The sequence below is a fragment of the Rhincodon typus genome, chromosome 20 (assembly GCF_021869965.1).
Source record: "Rhincodon typus isolate 14 chromosome 20, sRhiTyp1.1, whole genome shotgun sequence".
NCBI classification, from domain to species: domain Eukaryota; kingdom Metazoa; phylum Chordata; class Chondrichthyes; order Orectolobiformes; family Rhincodontidae; genus Rhincodon; species Rhincodon typus.
The window spans coordinates 27,464,131-27,492,035 of record NC_063351.1 but is presented as its reverse complement, the minus strand read 5'-3'; positions in this window follow the sequence as shown (position 1 = coordinate 27,492,035).

Here is a 27,905-nt window from a genome sequence, read left to right as displayed (position 1 = left end):
ATTTCTGAAGAAGGGTCTAGGCCTGAAACGTCAGCCTTCCTGCTCCTCTGATGCTGCTTGGCCTGCTGTGTTCATCCAGCTCTACACCTTGTTATCTCAGATTCTCCAGCATCTGCAGTTCCTACTATCTCTGAAGCAGCTAAGTTAACTGGAGGAGCAAAGGTTGTGGGACCTCAATCCATAGAGAAAGTTGGTTTAAATGAAGCAGAACAGCACAAAACCAATAACCAATTATTGATACTTCAGAAATAAATATTTGAATGAAAATAGAATCCAGAGCTCACTGGTGAAGACTTACAGGTGAATCTCTTTTCTGTAATTTTACTGAAATTTTTTTTTGGCACGTTTGGAATTATTCTCACAGAATAACATTCGACATGTTTCAGAGGCATATATTTTGTAGATATGAAGTGGTTTTCTGACTTTGCATAGAATCCCTACAATGTGGAAGCAAGCCATTCAGCCCATCGAGTCTGCACCAACCCTCTGAAGAGCATCCCACCCAGATCAAACCTCCTACCCTATCCCCACAACCCTGCATTCCCCATGGCTAATCCACCTCACCCACATATCCCTGAACACCATGGGCAACTTAGCATGGCCAATCCACCTAACCTGCACGTCTTTAGAATGTGGATGGAATCCAGAGCACCCGGAGAAAACCCACGCAGACACCGGGAGAATGTGCAAACTCCACATTTACAGCCATCCAGGGGTGGGATTGAACCTGGGTCCCTAGCACTACGAGGCAACAGTGATAACCACTGAACTACCCAGAAAGAAAAGAATACAAATAATTATGAACAGTATACAAGATTAAAGCTTAATGAAAACAATTTTAACAGGATCATTACTATTGTGACAGAGATCCCTTAAAGAAGATTGTGCTTGTTAACTTCTTCAGAAGAAAATATTTGAAAGGAAATGGAATCCAGAGTTCACTAGGGGAGAAGTGCAGATAAGCTTTCTGGAATTTTGCTGAATTATTTTGCGAGATTTGTAGTTATTTACACAAATTTCTCTCTGAAGATCAAATGGATAGCTACGATAGAATAAATTATAGATAAACTGAGGTTTTAGCAATTATAAATGGTTTATAGAAGGAATGAACTGATGAATCGGATGATTTTATTCGTTGATCTTTTTATGCTTAGTTTTTAAATAAGGTGCAGTCTATTTTCATACTTTAAGCTTTATAGGATTTTATATGCAAATGTTAGAAAGATAGGCATACAAACTAAATGATGTAATGTGTAGCAAGATTATTTATTATAACTGATATACGTCATAGAGTAAACATATTGATTCAACGAAATTGAGACAAAAGTTGGTGCTGAAAAGATTACTTGGTGGGACCGTTATTGTGCCATGGACTTTTGTATTTCTTCATTGACAAAAATAAATCAGACAGGTCAAACAGTGCAGATCTAATCTTACTGTAGGCTGAAAACATAGCAGTTCTATCTGCCACTGGGGTATAGTCGAGCATAAGGTGACCCTGCTGTGAACCAGAGAGGAAGAGGGATCACCAGCAGGTGCAGTCTGACAGAACTCAATGTCGCATTCAAGTTTATTCTTTGTACATTTCTGAGAACCACAGGACTGTGTTTTTAATCAAATACCCCAGGGTTTTCCCCTGCATTCTCACAATTACCTGAACAAGAAAAGGAGAATTCTTCTTCGACATGGCAACTTCGGTCAAGGGCAGTTCAGATTAAAGCCATGATTGGCACAGGTTGCAGATTAGAAAAGCAAGAAAAATCAAAAATCAAACCTTCCTGTTTAATAGAAACAAATTGTTCTCCACTTCACAGTGACACAGATAGCAGTCCATTTGTGCCTCCTGCTCTTTGTCAAGAACAACAGAAAGGAAGTGTATTCGTCCTGGGAAGGATAAAGTTCTGGCCTTTTGTTACACTTAGTTATCTTACTCTCAGCAACAACCACAGCAGTTATGTAGTTTAGGTAGCTTGTACGTTTGTTTGATTAAAGTTCTGTAACATTGGCCAGAGCAGAAACAGCTCAGCTGCATGTAATAGAGATGAATGAAAGATTTGTTAGTGATCAGTCAGCAAGACACAGCAGCATTGTTTTTTTCCCTGAACAGACCTTGAATGGATGCTTTTGAGTAGTCTGCCACTTAGTGTGGAAATAACAGAACTTTAAAAAGTATCTTTGCTTAAATCTGTGAAGTTTTAGCTGGACATTTTTGACTAAGGCTGGAAGAGATAAATAAAAGTTCATAGTGATTTAATTAAAGAAAGTATAGGCACACTTTGTAATAGGAGCTGATTTGTTTGCCTGTACTGTAGATCTAACCTTTCACCTATATTCTGAAAAGGTTAGTAATGGTGATGTGTGAACACTGCAAACCTATTTTGCTGCAATCTATGCCTCGATTTCTGGAAGTGTACGAATACTATAAAAAATATCTCAAATAGGACGGCAACACAACTCTGTTTACCATATAAAATTCATCAAAAAGTACATTTGCCAGTGCTTAAAAAGTGAAGCTGAGTAAATACAACAGTTGTATTCTGCCAAATGCAATCAACCTTGAAGTTTAACATCCAACACTTGTAGTTTATGATGGAGAGAATCCCTGGCCTATGTTTTGTATTCAGTGATTTTTATGATAGGCAATGCTTGTTAATGTCATGTTAATGTTGTTTATTGAACTAATCAAAATCTCAGATCATTTGCTCATTTATTTCAAATAATTAATTTTTTAAAATACATGTTGGAATATTGTTTGTGATGTGGTGAATCTTAATGTGCCTCTTTAAATCCACACCATTTGACATGGAATTATTTTTGGAAACTTCCTTGGTTGTAAAACAATTTAGGGTACCCTAGAAAAATGAAGAGATCCTGATACCAGCAATATGAACATATACATAGGCTTTGGGAGATTCAATGTCTTCCTTTCATATATATATATGCCATTACACACCTAATAATCATCAAACAAAAGTGTGATATATAAGGCACCAAACCGATGAAAGGTTTGGCACATCTAGACATGATGTGGGTTATGAATGTACATCTTTTTTTTCTTTACAAAAGTGTTGACTTAAATGAGTTAACTGGACTTTCTTAAATGGTAAAATTTATTTTAATATAGCAGAAGCTGTAATAGATGTTTCAAATGCTGTTTTATTTCATCCTAAGATGCCTTCTTCGGCCTGACTATTTGGATATTGTGCAACTTGATATGGAGCATGTAAAGGGTGGTTTGGCATAGGTTGGCGTGTGTTGATATTAATTTGGCAGAAGAGCACGAGGGGCCATTCAGGTGGGTCAAAGAATGGGTTGGCATGGAGAGCGTGAAGGACCATGGGGGTTAGTCAGAGTCCTGAGTTTGAATGAGTCGGCATAGCGATTGGGTCATTGGGGTGAAGGCTGGGAGACCTAATAGTTAACAAAACAAATTGGATGAAGTCCCAGAGAACAGAGGCAGGCCTTTTAAATAGCTTGGCTTGTCATTTGGCATCCATTAAAGCTCCATCCAATCTATGTCTAAGCAGCAAAGCCAGACAGAATCCCACTCCTTCCCTTTCTGCAGTGAAGATCCCTCCATGTAGCTGAATTTCTTCTGGCTTTTTGGTCATAGTGAGCCTGAGATTTTTCAAATACCACAATTCAACATAATAGGAAAAGTCTTGGCCCCTGTCTCTCATTCATTAGTGTGCAATTTTCTTCTCGTTTTATATCTGCTTTACAGAAGCAAAGTCCAACCATTAGATTTTTAAAATTCATTCACAGGATAAAGGTGGCTAGGCCAACATTTATTGCCCATCTCAGAGGGAGTTAAGAGTTAACCACATTGTTGCAGGTCAGTAGTCACATGTAGGCCAGATCAGGTAAGGATGGCAGCTTCTTTCCTTAAAGGACATTAGCAAACCAGATGGGCTTTTCTGAAAATTGACAATGGATTCATGGTCATCATTAATTCCAGATTTTTACTGAATTCAAATTCCAGCATCTGCCGTGGTAGGATTCAAATCTGGACCCAGGGATATTACCTGGGTCTCTGGATTGTTAGTCCAGCGATAATACCAAAAGACCATTGCCTCCTATTTCATTGAAGTTGTGTGCTTAATTTGTTCTAACCTTAGAAAGCATATTTGTCAATAAATCTTCGCCATGATTTTACTTTAACTGGGTCAGCCCCTCAAACAGAATAAATGTCAAAAAAATTTATATGAGGACAATAAACATTTGAATGATAATGCACTGCATAATCTGTAAATTTAAATGTGCCTATTTATTTCAACTGCAACAGCTGCAAAAGAATTTTATAATCTCAATCTGCCTGTATACAAATCTGTGGGTAATGCAAATATTATCACATTTTACTTTCAAACCAGAAGAAAATTGAAAAATCTCCATAATGACAGCTTTAAAAAATTGCAATACAAGTATTTTTCAGTGCTGGGATTTTAAAAAGCAATGTGCAATTTTATAAATTTAAAAGAGGTATTGGGATTAAAGGTGGTTAACGTACTACATGGAAATTGTTCCTCCAAGATGTAAAAATAAGTGATTCATTAGTATGTCTGGATGCAGGAAAACCCTTTGATCTTTGACTCCATAAATCAGACAAGCTTTTTGGCATGGCAAGGGAGATTATGTTAAGAACAGAAAACAGTAAAGACAAAGCTAGGATAATAGGTCTGCTTCAGTTTGTAACACTGATGGATTAGGATTATTTGTTAAATTAAGTAAAAAGACTTATATGAGTGGAAGTTGCCTTGTGCTTTTTTTCTTATTATGAGAAAATAAATCATACTAATTTAAATAAACAATTCTGACTGTACTTACTGATCTATGAATGTGGAAAATTACAATTCAAACTGAACTTTGTCCCATCTGGTGTTAACTCAGTAATTCAGATCACAAGGAAATATTATTCTTACATCCCAGGATTACACAATTACTTGTATACAAGACCTCATCTCCCCATCTGGAAGGAGGAGAGTATGCCAGCAGAATTCTGAGAAATCATAATTGTGACCATCTTCAAGAAAAGAGACAAGACTGATGGGATAACTACACTAGGTTATCTCTTCTGTCCACCATAGGGAAGGACTAATCATCTTTAATCACTTTTTCCCAGTGACTGAAGAGCTCCTCTCAGAGCTACAATGTGGACTCCATCTATAAAGAGGCACAGTGGACATGATCTTCACAGCAAACAAATTTAAGAAAAACACAGAGAGCAGCAGAAATTTCTATATGTGGCCATCTTTGGAAGGCTAAAGACCTTCAACTGCGAAGGACTATAGAGTGTCCTCCTCAAATTAGGTTGAAATACATCCTTCGCCTGCTGTGCAAAAGCATGCATAGAAACATAGAAAATAGGAGCAGGAGTAGGCAATTCAGGCCTTCAAGCCTGCTTCTGCAATTCATTATGATCATGGCTGGTCATCCAGCTCAGTACACTGTTCCTGCTTTCTGTTCGTACCTCTTACTCCCTTTAACCCTAAGAACTATATCTAACTTCTTCATGAAAACATTCAATAGTTTATCTTCAAATACTTTTGGTGACAGAGAACTCCGTAGGCTCTCCTCCCTCTGGCTGAAGGAATTTCTCCTCATCTCAGTCCTAAATGGCCCACCCTGTGTCCTTAAATTGTGACTTCTGGTTATGGACTTCCTAGTCATCAGGAATATCCTTCCTGCATTTATCCTGTTTAGTCCTTTTGGATATTATAGGTATTTATGAGATCACCTTGATTCTTCTAAACGGAATATTGTCCTACGCAATCCAGTTTCTCTTCATACATTAGGCCTGCCATCCCAGGAATCAGTCTGGGCAACCAGTGTCACACTCCATCTGTAGCCACAGTATCCTTCCTCCAATAGATCAAAACTGCACACAGTACTCTAGGTGTAGTCTCACCATTTCCTATGCAATTGCAGCAAGACATCCTTCTACTGTACCCAAATCCGCTCACTATGACATCCAATGTGCTATTTGGCTCTTCACTGCCTGCAATGATGATCCTCACTAAGAGATCCACTACATACCCAATATGTTTGCATATTGGGCTCAAGCAAGGCTGTGTCATCACACCAATGCTCTTCTCTATCTTCCTTACTGAAACACTCCAACCCTTAATTCATGAAGCTTTCTGCTAATGTGGAGCTAATCTATAGTACAAGCAGGAAACTGTTCAACTTGTGCTGCCTCTTGAACCAAGAGCACCCCAAAATCTGTTGTTGTGTTGCATTACGCAGTCCATTCACATGTGTGCACTCTTAGAGACTAATCTCCAAATTAACCTTGTTGCATTCACAGAGATATATGAGAGAACTGGCCTTAGAATAAGCATCAGGAAGACAAAGGTCCTCTACCAGCCTGCTCCTACTGCACATTTACCCTTGACTATCAAGATCCACAATGAGCCAATGGACAATGTTGGTTAATTCCCATACCTTGGGAGCTTCTTCTCACCTTGAGTATGCCAGTGCAACCCTTGTCCCTCTGAAGAACAGAGTACTTCATAACAAAGACTTTAAACCTGACTCCAAGCTCATTTGCTACAGGGCTGCAGTGATACCAGTTCTTCTGAATTCATTGAAGAGATGTGGCAATGTACAACAGATACATCAAACCCCTTGAGAAATATCACTAGCAATACCTCCAAGAAATCCTAAACATCCACTGGTAGAATAGGCACTCCAGTACGGGTGAAATCCTGCTTAGTTGGGAGAACTAAAAGTGGAAATGTGATACAGCCCACCCAACAAACAATTCCATTGAGTTCAATAGAACTGATGAAAAATGTGATTCCGTCCATATTGTGTGCTTGTCTAAGTTGAATGAGCCCCCAAAAAGCCCAGACTGCTTATTGCCTTGAAACCCTGTGAGTTATCTAGGGCTAAGTCTAATTCCAATATAATCCATCACTTGTTTTAAATTCAGCTAACATAACTGGTGCTGTCAGTTGCATCTTCAAATGACCTGGAGGCAGTGAAGTTAAAGGTTGTTTTGACCTTCAGATCCAAATCTGTTATGTGCCTATGAAAAGTTCTGGTTACAGATCATTTTTCAGCATGCATCATTACCCAGTCATTGCCTCCCTTGTGAATGCAGGAAGTGAAAGCCTTGTACCTCTGATTTTCTAAGATATGTGTGCCTCACTCCAGAAATGTGGTGTGAGGGCTGTGATGTTTGGGTCAGACGATGTCTGGTGCATTACCGATCCGTTTGATGGCGTGCTGAAAAAAATCAAATAGGGAGGAATTCTCACCGAAATTGTTTCAAATGATGCGTGTTTGGCGGCTGCCCCAGACTGTACATAAAGGCACTTGCAGCAAATTAAGAGGTGACATGACCATGCGAAGCCAACCAGTACACTAACTTTAACTGTGTTTCTCCAAACATCCCACTTTGCATAAAAATAAATGTATTATCATTTGCAGTTACAAGTAACGTATGTTATTAATATACATGGTAATAAAGAAAACTATCATTTGTTAAAAAAGCAGTGCGTTCACTGTAATCAATTCAACTTTGTCAGTCTCAGAAAGACACTATATTTATTTCCTCTCTTCCATACTGTTATACACACACACACACACACACAGATGGTATGAATGGATGGAGAGACTGGGAAAGCAGTTCAGTGGTTCATGTTCACAGGATTGTTGAGATGATACTGATGATTCTTGTGCTTCTTCGTCTTCCTTCTCCAGAGCCTTTCACAGGTTTACAGGAGGCTGGTTTACATTTCTAGAAAGATACCTGGCTTATTATTTAGAAGTCACAGCTAACAACTGCTGCAGGAAAACTAAGCGGGTTTTCTTCAGGCTTAAAATACCTCTAGTAGCTTTTGTGTGGAGCAGAGAGAGCTCCTGAGCTGGTGAAGGTTTGATATCTTCTCTGTATCTTGTTCACAACCTCAAACTTTTCAGTTACCAGATAAACAATCATATTGTTGTTGGCAGCGGAAAGCCTTTGTCATCAATGACTGGCTAATGGTCCACAGCCTTTTACTGATTAGAACTCCATTTGTATTAAACCCTTTAACTCTAGTGCATCTGCAACCGAGATTTCAATTACTGCTTGAACAAGCAACTGTGTAAACAATGTTTGCAAACAGTGTCCAGTTACTTGCTTTCATAATGTGCAGCAATCTGGTTTTAAAACAGTTCTTTCCCATTCCAGTCCACAATTAAAAATACAAAAATACATCAATAAAATATGTATGTGTGATTTTTCCTCTGGATGTGTGCCTCATGACACTGCCATAAGTCCTCCTGAGAATGGGACATCTGCAATGTGCAGCAGGTTCTCTGTCCCCTTGTCACCAGATCTTTGGCCTGAGGACCGATGGGAGGAGCAAAGGAATGTACATGTGTGCCCCTCTCCAGCAGACCCTCCGAGTGCTGGATTTGGCTCTCCATGACAGCTGCCAATCTGTCAATGGGGCAGTGAGATGGTTGCATGATTCACTGCAATGAGGGCCATTGCCTCTCACATTCCTCTAAGGCCTTGGTAGTTTCATCCTCAGACGTCCATGAGGTTGGTTTTGAGTGTTTCTCTATGGAGATCATGGAGATGCTGGCTGTACCTACAAAACACAAGAGAGAGAGAAAGCTTTGTTCCTAATGGTTAGAAGTGGCGTGGAGTGAATGAGACTAACAATGGGATTAATGTGTGAGATGCTGTGGAATGAAGGAAGCACCTTACTCGATTGATGAGAAATGAGTGTCTCTGCATTCCTGGAGGAGTGGTCCTGCTCTTTTCCCGCAAAACACAGGATTCTGTCCTCAGGAGAGTGAGGAGCCAAATGTCAGGTAATCCTCCACTCATAAAGCTCCTTTCTGCCTCTTTTATGTGCTTTCTTCTCCTATAATGAGTAAAAGGGAGAGAATGAGTGAGACAAAAGCAGCTATTTTGGTGGCCTAGGTGGTCAAAAGGTGGAAAGGTGTTTGGATGCAGTGTAGGAGCATGCAGTATTAATGGTGTGGGACATGGTGGGAGGATGGAAACAATGGCAGCGAGTGAAGGAAGATGTTGTAAGCAATTTTGACAATTGCACAGTGTGAGCCTTACTGGGAGGTGCATGTGATGGCAGAGAGACACTGAGCGTGAGGTAACTGAGAGGCCCAGCACAGAAGTTCATTAGCCTTCTTTCAACCCCTCCTGGCCAGTTCTTTGCACGCTAGAAACTGCACTAGCTTGGTTAACAACCTTGGGTTGGTTCACAAGGGTCTGGTGCACAACCTCCTCTGCTGGTCCTCTGCACCAGCCCAGAATTGCAATGGTGTCTTTCCCTTCTCCACCATGTTTCAATTCTGTCTGTCAGTGAGCAGGGTAGCTTCAGAATGTCAGTGCTTGTCCAGCTATACAGCAGCCTTTTAAGATTGTGCAGAATATATCCACTGAGTGGCGAGTTGTTCTGGGAGGGGTATGTGGTAAGATAGGGCTGAAATTGGATGTGAGGGGTGCTATAGGGCAGGGTACATAGATAATGGGGTGAGTTTCATAAAATATGGCAAGAAAACATGTTAGGCCTCATGGTGAAAGCTGTCTAAAAAACTTCAATGGAATTTGTACATGTTAAAAATATCTAAAATTCAGTGTTAGATTCTATATTTATGCTGATAATACCCAGTTCTCCTTCTCTCAATCACACATTCCCATCCTCCACAGTATGTGCCATCCTTCTGTTTGTCTAATATCAAGGCTTGGCTGAGAAGCAATTTACTTAAGTTAAATATTGGAAATATCAAAGTCATCATCTTTGGCACTCAATATAATCTCTGTGTATTTAACCATTGATTCCATCACCATCTACAGCCACTATCTAAGGCTGAAGGTAGCTATTCACAGTTTTGCCGTCACGTGACACCAAGGCAGATATCTGACTCCCATCGTTGTCAATTTTGTATCATCTTTATCACAAAGATGCCTACCTCAGCTGCAAAACATTATCCGCCTCTGCCCTTGCTTAACATCATTTGCTGACAAACTCCTCATCCATTCTTTAGTACCTATAGACTTCAATGTTCTTCTGACTGGCCACAAGTTTCAGATGATCCAAATTCCTGCTGCCTATATTAAAACCCATTGCAAATTTTGTTCATCCATCATACCTGTGCTCACTGATTTACTCTGGCACCCAATTCCTAAAACTCCAATTTCAATTTCTCAATCTCATGCTCATGCTAATGCTTAAATCCCTTCATAGTCTCATGTTGGCCAGACTCAATAACTTCTTCAGACCTCCAATCCTTTGAAAGTCTCCACGTAATTCTACGTGTGACCTCTTGTGCATCTCCCAGTTCCTTTGACCTAACATTAACATGCCATTAACCATTTAGAACCTAAAGTGGAATTCTATCACCAAACCCCCCTAACTTTCTTTTCTCCTTTAAGGATTAAGAACAATTTTTGTATATTTTTGAATGAATTGCACATAGATCAATATGCAAATGAAGCATAATATTGAGATGGTCATTAATTGTCATCTACACAAAATACTCTTTGAAGTTGTTCTTTCAGATTTTTACTGATTTAATTTTGTCCCTATATATTTATCCATAATTTTAGTAAGCTGTTATCTATGAATCACTGTTATCTCTTCCTGCTTTTCTCATTTTATAATTAATATTAAAATTAATTTAAACCACATTTGTTCCCTGTCTCTCTGGATTTGGCATTTTGATTCTCCTCTTGGGGAGTTGATAGACTGGCAACCTTTTAAATCACCTCTCATTGTTGGATGATTAGTATGCTTTGGATCACCCATGAGGTTAATTATTCCTAACATAGCTTGTTTTGTTCAATGGGCTGTTCTATCATTATTGGCTTCCTTTATCTCCCCCAGTTTCACTCTCCATTCCTGGCTGCAGGACTCACCTGCTGTTTGATTTACAGACCACAATTTGCTGAAATGACTTCCCACCTCCAAACTTCGCCATTACATTTTGGTCACATAATTCACTGCCTTTTTGTTGCTTTTGATGGAACCACTCAAGATCAGACACAATGGTGAATACAAAGCTGCCACCATTATGACATGTAATTACAAACAATGTAGCAACAATACAATTTTTAAAAGTTAATAACTGGAAACTGACAGTTGGTGGCTATATGACCAAAGCATTGTTGTTTCAATTTTGCAGTCAATGGTACTAAATTTGGAGATTCGCTGCCTGTTCGTTTTGTAAGAAAGGGTGTCACACATGCTGCAGTTTTCTACACCCCACCTCCCCATTGCCCAGGTTCTTTTCTGAACTCTTTTTGACTGAATATTGTACATTCTCAAAAGTTCCTAACATGCTATGTCTGTGCTCCACTGATCTTGGCATCTCTTTGCACCATTTCCTAGCTCAGAACAGCTAATTATTATCATGAAAAGAAATCTACAGTCAGTATCCATGTTTTCCTTTAATAGATGTACATGTAATAGATATAATCCACAAGATCTTAACAAACCTTTATGTAAAGCTTAGTTTATTGAGCCATTAAACTTATGCTGATTTGTAAGAATGTACATTTCAGTACAACCTACCCGCAGTGCCAGTGTTGTCCTTTTTAATGCTAGTGTTCTGATTTTGTTTTATTTTTGTGCTTGTCACTTTTCTTTTACTTTTGCTACTTTCCATAAAGTATCCTTTCCATGCTGCAATGAACAATTATTTTTGGGGGCTGGTGTTTGTGGTTAGGAAACACACATTTGGATCTGATTCGGTATTTAGTTCAATGTAAATTGAGGGTTAAAACTTCTGAAATAGGGTCAAAGTTTAATTCATGGGTTAAAGGTCTGGGTTTAGCATAAGGAGATGGGATTACAGTTTTGGTGTTGGAGTAACTATTGAGCTGATGGTTGAGGATTTAAAGTTTGTATTATCATTGTCATGACATAAATGTCAACGTGTTAACGTGTAGGTAGATTTAAATTACATTGGTGTAGGTTAAATTGGATTGTATGGATGCGCTTGAAGGTTCATCAAAAAGTTATACAGTATCAATGTTATGTAATAATAATTAGGTTTAGTAGCTAATTTAGGGCAATTATTAGGATACTTTCAAGCAATTCCAAAAGTAAAACCTGGTTTGAAAGCTTTATGCTTTTTTTCAGTGACAGCCTATTTAAAAGGTGTCTGTTGCCTTTTTCACTGATCTCTCTGAGTAATGCACACTCTTACCTGGATTAAATAGGGCCTGCAGTGATTGGAATCTCCTCTGCATGACACCGAGTAAATAGGCAGTAATCCTCACCTTAAGCCCCTCAGCTCAACAGATCAGCCTATAGTAACTGATACTCCTGTGACTGTTACAGAATCTTATTGTATTACCTTTTAGAATTACCCTCTTCTTCCTGTTTTCATCATGGAATGTCAGTGAAAACCGCCCTGCCGTTTAAAACTTCTTTTTATGAAAAGCTGTCTGAAGAAGGCATTTGATTTCAATAATGCAATAGTGTTCATTGTCAAACTGACTCTCCAGTTAAACATATTGTCAAACTGTGACTGTGTTAACTGCTGCCTGGGTTTCTGCAATATATCCTGAGCCCAAGCAGTTTAGTCTTATGACCTTGTGCTCTTTAATATTATTATCTTGATTAACTCTGTCAGCAACCATTTCCTGAACAGTGCCCCATTCCACAGTAAAGCTGTATAAAGGCTGTTTATAATGACTATTGTGAGCTTTTTTTCAAATCCCTGGATAAGAAATGCAAATTGAGTCTAATATCGGAGTAATGCAAATGAAAGAAGAACTCATGGATTTGCAATGTGACCATGCTTGCTGATGATGTCTGCAAATATCCAGGAAACAAACAGTCATAAAACCAAGCGGAGACTCGGGGACCGCTTTGCAGAACACCTACGCTCGGTTCGCAACAAACAACTGCACCTCCCAGTCGCGAACCATTTCAACTCCCCCTCCCATTCCTCAGACGACATGTCCATCCTGGGCCTCCTGCAGTGCCACAACGATGCCACCCGAAGGTTGCAGGAACAGCAACTCATATTCCGCTTGGGAACCCTGCAGCCCAATGGTATCAATGTGGATTTCACAAGTTTCAAAATCTCCCCTCCCCCTACCGCATCCCAAAACCAGTCCAGCTCGTCCCTGCCTCCCTAACCTGTTCTTCCTCCCACCTATCCCCTCCTCCCACCTCAAGCCGCACCTCCATCTCCTACCGACCAACCTCATCCCGCCCCCTTGACCTGTCCGTCCTCCCTGGACTGACCTATCCCCTTCCTAACTCCCTACCTACACTCACCTTTACTGGCTCCATCCCCGCCTCTTCGACCTGTTTGTTTCCTCTCCACCTATCCTCTCCTCTATCCCTCTTCTATCCGCCTCCCACTCTCTCCCTATTTATTTCAAAACCCCCTTCCCCTCCCCCTTTTCTGATGAAGGGTCTAGGCCCGAAACGTCAGCCTCTCTGCTCCTATGATGCTGCTTGGCCTGCTGTGTTCATCCAGCCCTGCACCTTGTTGTCTCGGATTCTCCAGCATCTGCAGTTCCTACTATCTCTCTCAGTCATAATCACTATTTGTGCAGTTATCAAAAAAATTAAACGATTCACTATAATTTCAATCACGATAATCAGAGCTATGCTATGGTAGGTGTACATTTGAAGATATTTCCTATGGATTATGAATATTGTCTGTCTGTGGTAACTAAGAATATAAGAAAATACACAAAAGTAATTGTGATCCAAATTTCAGGTTCCGTGTATACTCTAACTGTAGCAATTGTGCAGAGAGGTTTTGCACTGCACTGATACAAATGTTTCCTAACATAGATCCAGAGTTAGGGCCAAGACTGATTCTAAAGTGAAATGGAATGAGATCTAATCCTCTTTTGAGTTTACTTCGTGTCAGGTTGAGTCCTGATTTTAGATTTACGCTATAACTTATAGTTCATATCTTTTGCAATCACTGGAAGGCTTAATGCAGGCAATGAGTAGGAGCAGATGTTAACGAGCACGAGTTGAAATCAATGAGTTAGCCTCTTCAGATATTTTCTGGTGGTAAGCAGAATTCAACAAGGAACAAACGTGGGCAAGAAATAGTCCTTTAATATTCTTTGAAAGATGTTTAACTCTGATGCTGTGACTGAGTGCCAGATATACAACTCTACAATCACATATAAGACAAATTCTTAAAAATCAAGAGAAACATTATGTACTGCTATACTTTTTGAGCATGAGCAAATGTAGATTGCCAGTTGGTTTTTAAACTTGAGTAATTTCTTTGGAACAGATGAGGCTGAGGACAGATTAAATTGTTTTATACAAAATTATGGGGGGCCTATACCAGTGGATAGGATAGATCTGTTTCCCTCAGCAGTGAGGTCAAAATCCAAAAGTGTAAATTTAAAGTAAGAGAGAGATATATTAGAGAAGATCTGAAGATAAACGTTCTTATGCAGGCCAGAAATCTATACCTGAAAGGTGGCTGAGGCAGAAACATTAATATTTTTAAAAATACTTAAATGTGCATTAAAACGCTGTAAACTACAAGGCGATGGATTAAGAACTGGAAAATAGGATTAAGCAGGATGGCTTTTTTTTTCTGCTGGCACAGATATGACTAGCTTTCTGGTTCTTGCCATTAGGTCAGATGTGACTGAGGCCGTGGTCAGCAGCATGGCTGAAAGGTACCTAATCCTGTTTCTCACATTCCACTTTCCTTCATCCTACACTCTCTTCAGAATTACAAACTGTAAATGGTGTAAACATATACCTCTGCTTTCCACCCTCCCCTCACTGCAACTTTATCCTGGTACTTTTCTCCTTTCAGCTGTGAAGAACTGCTATCAATCTATGCCGCAGTCTAAGACTATGAAGAGCAAAAAGATGATGACAAAACGCTGTCCCATGATCTCATGCTTATAGACCTAAAAGATAGTATAGAGGTGGGATAACAGGCATGGGGTGAATAATGAGGTATATGTGTCCAGCAGCAAATGACGGGGGAAAGGATAGTACAGTTTTCATTTTACTCAACTGTCAGTGTTGCATATCAGTTCTACTACAGACAGCTCAAATGAAGTCTTCACTGGGGGCAACATACAAAAGAACATGGATAGATAAGGAAAGTGACATGCTTTGTGTGTTGACCTGTCATAAAGTCTGCTGGCATTGTCAACATACATAAAGAAGTCTGGCATGAAATTGTCACAGGGCTTTATGCGGAGCTTGAAGTCCATGCTTTCTAGAATGGAAGTGGTAGCTATTCCACACGAAAAAGTTGTAAATGCGACTAAGATGCAGCATCTGATGTCTCAGCTTCTATTGTAGCACAAGTAGAATCCACCTAAGATCCAAGAGATAGCTCAGACTGAAGTAAAGAAATCTCAGATTGTTGTCATGCAAACCCAGCTTCCTGCCATGCAGGCTCAAAATGTTATCAGTGCTCAATGGAGATTGAAAGGTCCTGCAGCAGCCTGTAATGTTTCTTCCAATAGATTACAAGAATTGCTAAGATACAGCGTTGTGGTAGAGTTTCCATAGTGCTCGAGCCTGCTGCCCACTTTCCAGATAACAGCAATCAACCTCTCACCTTATCTATTAGCCAGCCCATCCTGCTGCTCCCTATGCAGTCCACAACCAGGTATTTCTAAGGCTAAAGTTGCTCAAGTTCATTCCCAAAGTCTCTGTTATTGAAAATCAGTAGCTTTTACCAGCCATGCTACATCCACAGGGTACCATTGAATGTGAGCACTAGGGCAAGCAAGGCCAGATCTAAGGCTGAGATTTTCCATTTTTTAATTAAAATAAAATAATTAAAATTCATTCAAAAAATATATCTTAGTATCACTTACGCCAATACCCTGGGTGAATTATCTCACATGATTCTCAGCTCATTGTCTATGTAAGTGAGATGTTGTGCAATTTAGTCAGCAAATCATGTGGTAAATGAGCCAGATGTTCTCCCTGCTGGCAAGATCTTCTAGGGTCTTAATAGCTGGCATAAGAGATACAGTCCAGATGACACCACTTCAGGTGCTGCAAGATAGGAACTCCCCCTCAGCCTGTGCTGCTCCCAGAAACCAGAAATGCACTCAAGATATTGAGGCTGGGTACCAGGTTCAGTGATGCTACCCTCCAGACACTGCCAAATGGTGTCACTGATGGAAAGGACATCCTGTTCCTATCTATCTCGGGAGGCCATTTCATCAGATCCATCCAGCTAAGATCACAGTGGGTATCAGAATCACTGGCCAATACTAAATAACTAGAAAGCAACGCAAGAAAAACATCAGTAGCCTATGCCCCACAAGGGTAAGTGACATCATTCTCTCTCTGCAACCTCATACTCATAGGGGTATCAATCAGGCTACCTACTTTATATTAGTGACAACACTTCCAAAGAACTTCATTGCCTGTGAAGCATTTTAGAATATTCTGTGTTGGTGAAATCAACCATATAAATGCTATTCTTTCTTACTTGACTGGTTGCTAATGTTGAATATTTATGACATTCTCTATGATTGGCAGTTTATGGTGTTGTACATGCAAAAAAATCAACTTCCCATCTCAAAAACAAAATACAACTTTTCTTGCAGCAATTCTTTGTGAACCATGCAGCATCCCTGGCTGACAATTGTGTTCAGGCGATGGGTGATGTGGCTCGACAACAGTGTGCAAGGAAGTGACTTCAGGCAACCTGGCATGCTTCATTGTGATGCTTTCTTTCCAATACCAGCAAATGACATGACTTCCATTGTGCATCTATCCTTGAGCATTCAGCGTGGTTTGTGAACCATTGTAGGCATAATGTGGAGGTGCTGGTGTGGGACTGGGGTGGACAAAGTCAGAAGTCACATGACACCAGGTGACAGTCCAGTAGGTTTATTTGAAATCACACAAGCTTCTGGAGCGCAGTCCCTTTGCCAGGTGCAGTGAGAGAGCAGAGCACACAGACCCAGCATTTATAGGCAGAGAGATCAAGGGCAGAGAGATCAAAAGATCATACAACTGGTGTGAGTGGAGTGTCAGATGATAAATCTCTGCAGATTAACCAGGAGTGTTAGACGGTGAGTAAAGTGTCAACAGCTGAATAACCAGCAAAGGGATGACCTATAATCTGATTATGAGGCAGAGAGATAATTACAAAACATAAAAAATAAGGTGGTGCTGGAGACTAACTAAATGACTGGAATCACATGCCGAATTCAAAGCTGTACAAACTAATTAAAGTAGAGAGATCATAACAACTTCTCAGGGTGATGCCATCAAAACAGGACAGTATGGAAGATTTTACAGATGTAGACCAATATGGCGGGGTCACCTGTAGCATGATATAAATCCAAAATCACAGCTGAGGCCATCTTCATGGGAACAGAACTTGGTTATCAGTCTCTGCTCGGTGATTCTTCATTGTTGTGTATCTCAACATCTGTTTTGGAGGACGCTTAACCAAAGATCTTGTCTGACGATTGTTACGTGGTGTTCATTCATCCATTGTAGTAACATCTGCATGGTCTCGCCGATATACCATGCTCAGGGCATCCTTGCCTGCAGTGTATGAGATTGACAACATTGGCCGAGTCACATGAGTATCTGCCATATATGTGGTGGGTGGTGTTCCACGTGTGATAGTAATACCCCTGTCGATGATCTGACACGTCTTGCAGAGGTTGCCATGGCAGGGTTGTGTGGTGTTATAGTAAATGCTGTCCTGAAGTCTCGGTAGTTTACTGTGAATGATGGTCTGTTTAAGGTTTGGCGGTTGTTTGAAGGCGGGAAGTGGAGGCATAGGGAAGATCTTGGTGAGATACTGTCCTGTTTTGACAGCATCATCTTGATAAATTGTTATGGTCTCGCTACCTAAATTAGTTTGTACAGTTTTGAATTTGGCATACAATTCCAGTCATTTAGTTTGTCTCCAGCACTACCTTATTTTTAATTTTTTGTAATTATCTCTCTGCCTCACTTAATCAGATGATAGGCCATCCCTTGGTAAGTTATTCAGCTGTTGACACTTTACTTAATGTCTAATACTCCTGGTCACCTGCAGAGATTTACCATCTGACACTCCACTCACACCAGTTGTATGATCTTTTGATCTCTTGACCCTTGATCTCTCTGGCTGTAAACTCTGGGTCTGTGTGCTCCGCTCTCTCATTGCACATGATGAAGGGGGTGTGCTCCGAAAGCTTGGACTATGAGGCTGGACTATAACTTGGTGTTGTGTGACTTCTGACATTGTAGGCATAAATCAACATTTAAATTTAACACTGTTGCACTTTTCTGTGATAATGTAATTGCAATACTGGCAGATGCTTTCCATAACAAAGCCCACAGAATAAGCTTTAATATTTCCATGCAAAGTATGTTTGTAGATCTTTTATATGGTGGAACAATAACCATTAAAGATTTTTAAATGGGGCTCATGCTTATACAGCCATGACTTCAGTAAATCAAGATTTGAATAACATAACTTGGCTTCATAATTTTGGCTTCAAAATACTATGGTAATGAGTTGAAAAGAAACCCACTTCATATCTCAACATTGCTTCAATTAAAAGTGCAACGTTTTTTTTTCTATTCATTTGTGGCATATGGGTGTTGCTGGCTGGCCAGCATTTCTTGCCCATCCCTAGTTGGCCTTGAAAAGGTGACGGTGAGCTGCCTTCTTGAACTGCTGCAGTCCTCCTGCTGTGGGTTGACCCACAATGCCATTCGGGAGGAAATTCCAGAATTTTGACCCAGCTACAGTGAAGGAACAGTGACATATTTCTAATTCAGGATGATGAGTGGCTTGGAGGGGAACTTGAAGGTGATGGTGTTCCCATGTATCTGCTGCCCTTGTCCTTCTAGATGGGAGTGATCATGGGTTTGAAAGGTGCTGTCTGAGGATCTTTGGTGAATTTAATGCCTACCCTTCAAAATATGTACGCCTTGCACACAAAAAAAAGAACAAATTCAACTTGGCCAGTTATGTTCTATCAGCCTACTCTCAATCATCAGTAAATGTTGGAAGGGATCTTCAACCGTGCTATCAATGAACACCTGCTCAGTAATAACTGCTAAGTGACACTCAGTTTGGGTTTCACCAGATCTCATTACAACTTCGTACTAAACAGTGACAAAGAGCTGGACTTCAAAAGAGAAATGTGAGTAACTGCCCTTGAGATCAAGTCTGTGATTGACTGAATGTGGCATCAAGGCATCCGTGCAAAGCTAGAGCAAATTAACGTGAGCTGGGGGAAAACTCTCTATTGATTGAAGTCATACCTAGCACAAAAGTTGTAGTCATTGGATGTTATTTATTTCAGGTCCAGCACATAGGAAGGAGTTCCTCAGGGTAGTATCACAGGCATGACTTTTTCAGCTGCTTCAACAATGAATCTCTCGCTACCATAACATCAGAATTGGGATGTTCACTGATGTTCGCACAATGTTCAGCACCATTCTTAACTCCTCAGGCACGCAAGCTGTCCATGTCCAAATGCAGCAAGAGCTTGACAATATCAAGCTTGGGCTGAAAAGTGGCGAGTAACAATTGGGTCACACAAATGCCAGGCATTGATCATCTCCCCTTGACATTCAATGGCATTGCCATTGCTGAATCCCAACATCTTGGGAGTTACCATTGACCAGAAACGTGACTGGACAAGTCATATAAATATTATGACTAAAAGAACTGGTCAGAGGCTATGAATTTTGCAGTGAGTAACTGTCGCCCCAAAGCCTGTCTACCATCTACAAGGCACAAATCAGGATTGGAATGGAATACTCTTCACTTGGCCAAATGAGTGCACTCCACAAACACTCAATAACTTCACACCATTCAGGACAAAGCAACCTGCAGCATGTCCACAAACATTCACTTGCTTGACCACTGACACATGGGAACAGTTGAGGGTATCATCTACAAGACACACTGCAGAAATTCACCAAGGCTCATAAGACAACTTCTTCTAAATGCTGGACCATTGCCATCGAGAAGGGCAAAGGCAGCAGATGCATGAGAACACCACCTCCTGGAGGTTCCTTACCAAGCCACTCACTGTCCTGACTTGGAAGTATACTGCTTTTCTTTCACTGTTCCTGGATCAATATCTTGAATCACCTTGTCTAATGGCATTGTGGGTCTACCTACATCAAGTGGACTACAGCAGTTCTAAGGAGGTAGCTCATCACCACCATCTCAAGGGCAACTAAGGCTGGGCAATAAATGGTGACCCAGCCAGCAAAGACATTATCCCTTGAATGAATTTACAAAAGCTGTTAGGTGAAATTTCAGAAGATCAATATTATTTTGCAGCAGCTTTCTGTTCTGGTCAACTATGGTTTCCATGACTGCATGATCCATTTGTTTCTGCAGTTGAAAAAAGGTCAAATATTGAGGCATAAGCAATTGGTAAGTGGAAATAAGTTTTACATACAAATAAAAGACAAACAAAGACAGAAATTGTGGTCTACAAGCTTTTGAGAATTGTTTGCATTTGACCATAAACAAAAAGCAAGTTAATAATTCAACATAGCATAGGGTCTGTTGTCTGTAATTTTATATTATAGTAATCACTACTGCCATTTACAGACCATAAGATGAAAAACAAGCAGCTTGAAACGTTTTGAAAACATAAGATATTATTCATTGTGCATCCATACGCTACATTTTTCATGGTATTAATGTTGTTTATTCAGGCCTATGACATTAGAAAGTATTTTGTTACAGCACACACTAGACTTGACAACTTCATACCCTGGCATGTGATTGTCATCGTTTGCACCCTTTCTCTTGAACTGACACAATCTCTATTCACCAGCAAACCCTTGGGCTATCATTCCTCTGTAGTACAGTCAAGAGCAACCCATTAGTGAAACTATCACTGCATTTTGAGAATGAGGCATGAGATTACACCAGTCATAACAATCAGTAAAAAGTTTGCTTCAGTTCTCAAAATTATGTATAATAACCTGATCATCTTTCAGAGAATTCTGTCTGAGAGCTGCTTAAAGGGGAATCAATCCAATGAAATGATATATTTCAATAATCTATCTACAGACACAGTCGCTGCCAAGTGTTCAGAACATTGCCATAGTATGGAGATATACAACATGTGATATTGCACCTGGTTAGGTCTCCTTCTTAAATATTCTTTTGGCCCATTCTGTAATGTAGAATACTTACAATGAGCCTGTGATTGTGCATCAAGATTCTGGTTACGTTGTGTTAGAACTGTAATATTGGATTTTTGGTTGATTAATTTTAATCATTTTAGGAAAACAGGATATCCTGTGAGTAAGTCTATCCAGGCTTAGCTGTCATTTTCTCAGCTTAATTTATGTCCTTTAGAATTTGGTTTAGTTTACTGACAGCTGATGAAACAAATCTTCCTTCTGGAATTTCTCAGTACGGAAAGATCCATAAAACCAAACATTATAACCAAACAATTAGTTTAGTTAATAGCTTTTTTCTGGTATGTACAAACATATACCTAGTGTGATTCTTATCTATCACACTTCCTAAGCAACATTTTCATAAGTATATCTGTGTTGCACTTGTAACTTGTCTGAGGTTTCAAATTCCTAAAAGAGCAACAAATCATATAACATGTAAAAGCAAAATACTGTGGATGTTGGAAATCTGAATTAAAAATGCAGAAAGTTCAGGAAACAAGTCTGGCAGCATCTGTGGAGAGAGAAAAACGGAGTTAATGTTTCAAGTTTGATATGAATCTTCTTCTAAACAGGAACTAGAGGGCAGACTTGCAGAGTTTCTCCATCATTTTCTGTTTTAGATTGAATAACAGATTGGAATAAAATAATTGAAACTAAGGACCAGGAAATTAATGTATAAACAACTGTTAATCTGGTCTCAATCTCTAACAAACGTAAAAGAAATAATTTTGTCAATTTTGCAAAAACAAAAATTGCTGGGAAAACTCAGCTGGTCTGACAGTATCTGTGGCGAGAAAGCAGAGTTAACATTTCGGGTCCAGTGACCCTTCTTCAGAACTGATTGTAGCAAGGAAAAGATTGGTATATATGCTGAAGCTGGGGTAGGGAGAGGGGGTAGGAGTAAACGATGGGTGGAGATGGAGCCCAGAAAGAGAGGACAACAGTTGGACACACAAAGGAACAGGTAAATGTCAGCCTAGTGAAGTAATAGCTGGTAATTGGGACGATGAATAGCTGACAATTGGATGGTTGTGGTAGCAGTCCACATAATAACAGGGCCAGGTGTGTGGGGATTGGGTAAGGACATGGGCGAATATGCTCAGGCCCAATATTGAGTTCTGAACACTGCAGAGCCCCCAAGCAGAAAATAAGCTTCCGTTCTTCCAGCTTGTGTTGAGCTTCGCTAGACATACTACAGCAAGCCCAAGACAGGATATTGTCTAGGGAACAGGTGGTGTGTTGAAGTAGCAGACAATTGGAAGCTCAGGGTCATTTTTGCAGACAGAATGTAGGTTTTGTGCAGAGTGGTTGCCCATTCTGTTTTTTGACAACCCAACGTCGAGGACACCACATTGTGAGCAGCAAATACAGTAAATTGAGTAAAGTGCAAATAAAGAGCTGCTTCACCTGCAAGATGTATCTGGGGCCTTGGATACTGAGGAGGGAGGGCGTAAATGGGGAAGGGTTATACCTTCTGCAATTGCATGGGAAGATGCCGTTGGAGTGTGGGGAGGTGTTGGGAATGGAGGAGGAGTGGGACAGGGTGTCTCAGAAGGGATGGTTCCTGCAGGAAATCTTCTCATCATTGGAGCCCCACTAATTTCTTGGAACAAACATCTATTTTTGTGAAACATTCTGACAACTCGTGAATTGTGCCAACCCTGTTTATTTTGGAAATCTCTCTTGTTTTTAACATTCCAGTTCTGCTAGCAAAGTAAATCTTTCCTCTGTGACAAGCTTTGTCAAATTTAAATTTTCCCAGAGGGTGAAGTTATCCACGTAATATTCAATGGACAAATGTTTTTTTTCAAATTGCCGCTAATGTAGGATTTCTCAAATGGAATATTGGATAAATACATTCCTGTATCCAAAACTTCTACTAGCACCAATGTTTCAGCAGCTAAGATATTTCTAACTACCATTCATATTTTCTTGGCTACCTGAGCTAATTGACAAAATTTGTTATTATTTTCCACCAAGAATATGATCATCTTTGCCTTATTCAAATAGCCATCTGGTAAGTTGTCATGTGAAGCATTGTAAAAACAAAAAGCTTCATTTCTTCTGGGTCGCCAAAACTAGAAACTTGAGTGTGTTTTTTTCAGAATTGAATTTCTCTAATAGAAACAAAGAAACATAGAAGATAGGAGCGGGGGTGGCCATTCGGCAGAGTCTGCTCTGCCATTTTTCACGATCATGGTTGATCATCCAACTCAATAGCCTAATCTTGCTTTCTGCCCATAACCTTTGATCCCATTCACCCCAAGTGCTATATCTAGCTGCCTCTTGAATACATTCAATGTTTTGACATCAACTACTTCCTGTGGTAATGAATTCCACAGGCTCACCACTCTTTGCTGAAGTAATGTCTCCCTGTCTCCGTCCTAAATCGTCTACCCCAAATCCTCATACTGTGACCCCTGGTTCTGGACACACTCACCATCGGGAACATCCTCCCTGCATCTACTCTGTCCAGTCCTGTATAAGATACCCCCTAATTCATCTGAACTCTAACGACAACAATCCCAACCTTGTCAATCTCTCCTCATACGTCAGACCCACCATCCCCGGAATCAGCCCAGTAAAATTTCACTGCACTCCCTCAAGAGCAAGAACATCCTTCCTCAGAAAAGGAGACCAAAACTGCACACAATATTTTAGGTGTGGTCTTACGAAGGCCCTGTATAACTGCAACAACACATCCCTGCTCCTGTACTTGAAACCTCTCGCAATGAAGGTCAACATACCATTTGCCTTCTTTACCGCCTGCTGCACCTGTATGCTTACCTTCAGTGACTGGTGCACAAGGACACCCAGGTCCCGCTGCACACTCCCCTCTCCCAATTTACAGCCATTCAGGTAATAATATGCCATATTGTTTTAGCTTCCAATGTTTTATTTCCTCTCAAGATTTTCTCAAAAGTAGAATGTTTCATCAAAGTAATTATTTCCAATACTGCATTAACAAGAATTGGTTCTCGTCTGAGTGCACAACCAGCATAACTGTGCAATCAAACTTTTCAACTGGTCTGTTTTTACATGGATCCAAAATCATCTTACGTTGATGAACCGGTCCAATTTATTTGGCTGCAATTAATACTTTCTAAGTTATACTGCTGATCCCAAATCACTCCTGACTTCTACTTAATGTCTAACTCTATATACTTAATGGCTCCCATAGCTGGATCACCAATTTTAAATTTGCTTTCTATTTAATCTTTCAGACTTCACTCAAATTCTGTAGAACCACCTCCCCCCCTCCACAGAAAATCATTAACATCAGAAAATCATTATAAAGATTCCTGCCAGTTTCTCTTCATGATATCAGCAGAACATTGACAGGGCTGCTTGAAAAAGAATGTAACAAACTTTCATCAAGGTGGACCTAACTGAGTAATCCCATACCCTTTCTGCATCATTCACTCCATAAAAAATTTGGTTTAATTTTCATGCCTTCCTTTCTTTATCACCTGTTTCTTCAGGTCGTTCAAAAATATGTCCCTTTGCCCCTTTTCACCCTGCAATAATGCAGCTTTTATATCAGGTAACTTACATTCCCAGGAGATTGTTGCTAATAGAGCTAAGACACAAAAAAGAGATTCAAGATCTCTTTTACTGCAATAGGGGAATTCACTCTAAAATCTTCAAAACCATCAGCGAATTTTCTGGCTTTAGCCTTGTATATCCTATCTGGGAGCACTTTTCTCCCCATGTTCATTTGCGTGATGAGGCTGCTGACCTCTACCTGATACCTTAGTGATGCATCATATTCTTCACAGGTCTCCAACAGCTTTTGTTTGACATCCTTTGTCAACTTACCTTCAAATTGTTTTTGTAGTCTTTGAAACTTCTCGATCGTAAGAGCTTCTACTTCTCAGTATTTCTACTTTTCAGTTTCAATTGGTGTCTTTAACTTCTGGACAGGAATTCTGGAATAAATCACATTTGGATTCCAAGCACGGTGGATGATTTTTAAATGGTATGGTTGAAAGAACAAACTGCAAATGAATAACCTTGCATTCTGTGTCTTAAACTAAGTTAATGGGTTGTGGGCAGTATAGACTGTGGTCTATAGACTGTGGTTTGTCTGTACCCATTTCAGGCATATATCTAAAATTGATTGGGAGCCAGTAAAAATCCAGAATTTTCCTTCTCTGCTCTGGAGTACCATCTCTGACCCTTTTTACATTTTTTTTGCAACAAGTACCCAATTGGTTTCACTGACCTGGATTTGTAGAACAGCCCCTATACTGATGTTGCTTGCAACAATTAGAGTCATAGAGTCATACAGCCCTAATCTGACCTAGTCCCATTTGCCAGCATTTGGCCCATATCCCTCTAAACTCTTCCTATTCATATACCTATCCAGATGCTTTTTAAATGTTGTAATTCTACTTGCCTTCACCACTTCCTCTGGCAGCTCATTCCAAACACGTACCACTGTCTGTGTGAAAAGTTACACCTGGGGTCCTTTTTAAAATCTTTGCCCACTGACCTTAAACCAATGCCCTCTAGTATTGGATTCCGCTACCCTTGGAAAAAGACTTTGGCTATCACCCAATCCATGTCCCTCATGATGTTATTAAACCTCTATAAAGTCACCCCTCAGCCTCCAACACTCCAGAGAAAATAGCCTCAGCCTACTCAACCTTTCTCTATAGCTCAAACCCATCAACTTCAGTGACATCATTGTAAATCTTTTCTACTTCCTCTCAAGCTTAACAACATCCTTCCTAAATAAGGGTGATCAAAATTCTAAAAGTGGCCTACCCTAAAAGCAGCATGGTGGCTCAGTGGTTAGCACTGCTGCCTCACAGCACCAGGGACCTGCGTTCGATTCCACCCTCGGGTGACTGTGTGGAGTTTGCACATTCTCCCCGTGTCTGCGTGGGTTTCCTCTAGGTGCTCTGGTTTCCTCCCACAGTCCAAAGATTGTGCAGGTTAGGTGGATTGGCTATACTAAATTGCCCATAATGTTCAGAGATGTGTAGATTAGGTGGGTTACAGGGGGATGGGTCTGGTTGGGATGCTCAGTGGGTTGGTGTGGACTTGTTGGGTGGAAGGGCCTGTTTCCACACTGTGGGGATTCTATGAACATCCTGGACAGCTGCAATGTAATGACCCAATTTCTATACTCAGTGTTTTGACCAAAGAAAACAAGTGTGCCAATCACCTTTCTCACCACCCTCTCTACCTGTGACTCCACTTTCAAGGAACTATGCACTTACACCCCTAGGTCTCTTGGTTTGGCAACACTCCCCAGGAGTTACATTAAAATGCTTGTTTAAAGTATGGAGCTGGAAACACAGGCTCATTTGATAAAATGTCCCTCAGCTTTTCAAAAGTAGTTTGGAATTTTTCAGTCTGTACTACTTTTGCTTTTTTTCTGTTGTAGATCAGCTAACAGTGCAGCTACTAATGTACTGAAACTTGGAATGAAACTTCTGTAGAACCGACACATTTCCAAAAACCTCATGATTTCCCATTTTGTTGTGGGAATGAGGAACCATTCTACTGCTTGTGCCTTTTCATCCCTGGGCACTACTCATCCTTAGCCCATTACGGGTCCTAGATAGTTCACTTGGGCCTTAGCGAACTTGCTCTTTGTGAGATTAACCGGTATGTTAGCTGACAGTAATTTTTGGAATAAGGCTTCTGTTGCTCCATGTACTTTTCCCAGATGATGCTGTACAAGAAGTCAGCTAGCTTCACTACATAATTAGGTAAGTCTGCCATTATCTGCTTCACTGGCCTTTGAAAGATGGTTGTGGCATTTAAGACTCTGAATGGCTGGTATAGCCTATCCGGAGTTACAAAGTTGAATATTTCCTTTACATGAGCAGTCAAGTGAATCTGCCAATACTCCTTGATAAAGTGTTACCTATTCAATCCAATTTTCCACCTAGGAAATCAGGTAGGAGTCAGCTGTGGTCACTGCATTAACATTTAGATTGCCACTATTGAGGCTTGTGGAGTCATCTGGGTTGGGCACAAGCACAACCAACATCTTCAGGTACTCCTCCTCAACATTTTTAGTTTTTGCTTTTGCATGTAATTAATCTCCTGCTGGCTAGCAGGGGATTCAATGTGGCTGTCATCCATGTCTCCATTGAATTCAACCCCATTGCTACTCTTATCCTCTAGGTCGGTGGCAATAGAAAAGATAGTTACTTGCTTCTTCTTCCCCGACAGTGGTAATGATTTATCACATTGATATAACATAGAGATTGCTGTTTTACCTGATCTGGGATCTCAGTCACACAATTCACACAATTCACTTCCCCAAGCTCCTATTTAGGCCACTGTACTGGGCCTTTAAGGATTCTGGAACACTGGAACATAAGTGATCTCCTGACTGAAAGCTTCAGGCCCTGACATATTTGGATGGCTGTTTTCTCATCACTGTCAAAAAGATTTCCAAATGCTTTTGAACCATTTCACAAACTTGCAATAGCCACTCTGCTACATGGTCAAATACATGGAGATTTCTTCCTTCTGTTCTAAAAACCTCTCATTCAGTACTTTCAGGTACTCTCACATTTTGTGAATTAATTTGGATGGGTTAAAACCAATGGCCTCATTATGTGAGTCCCTGCTAGAGAACAGAAGAAAGTATATTTAAGTTTATCCCAATCCTGGGGGTACTCATGCAATGTGTCCTTATTACCATTTTATGGGATCTTGTGGTTCCATTCTTGCACCCTCTGTGTTTGTACGTGATACACACAAGAATTCTGTTAAGTCACATCCTGGTTACTCATGACTTACTGGAATACTTTGGACATGAAATTT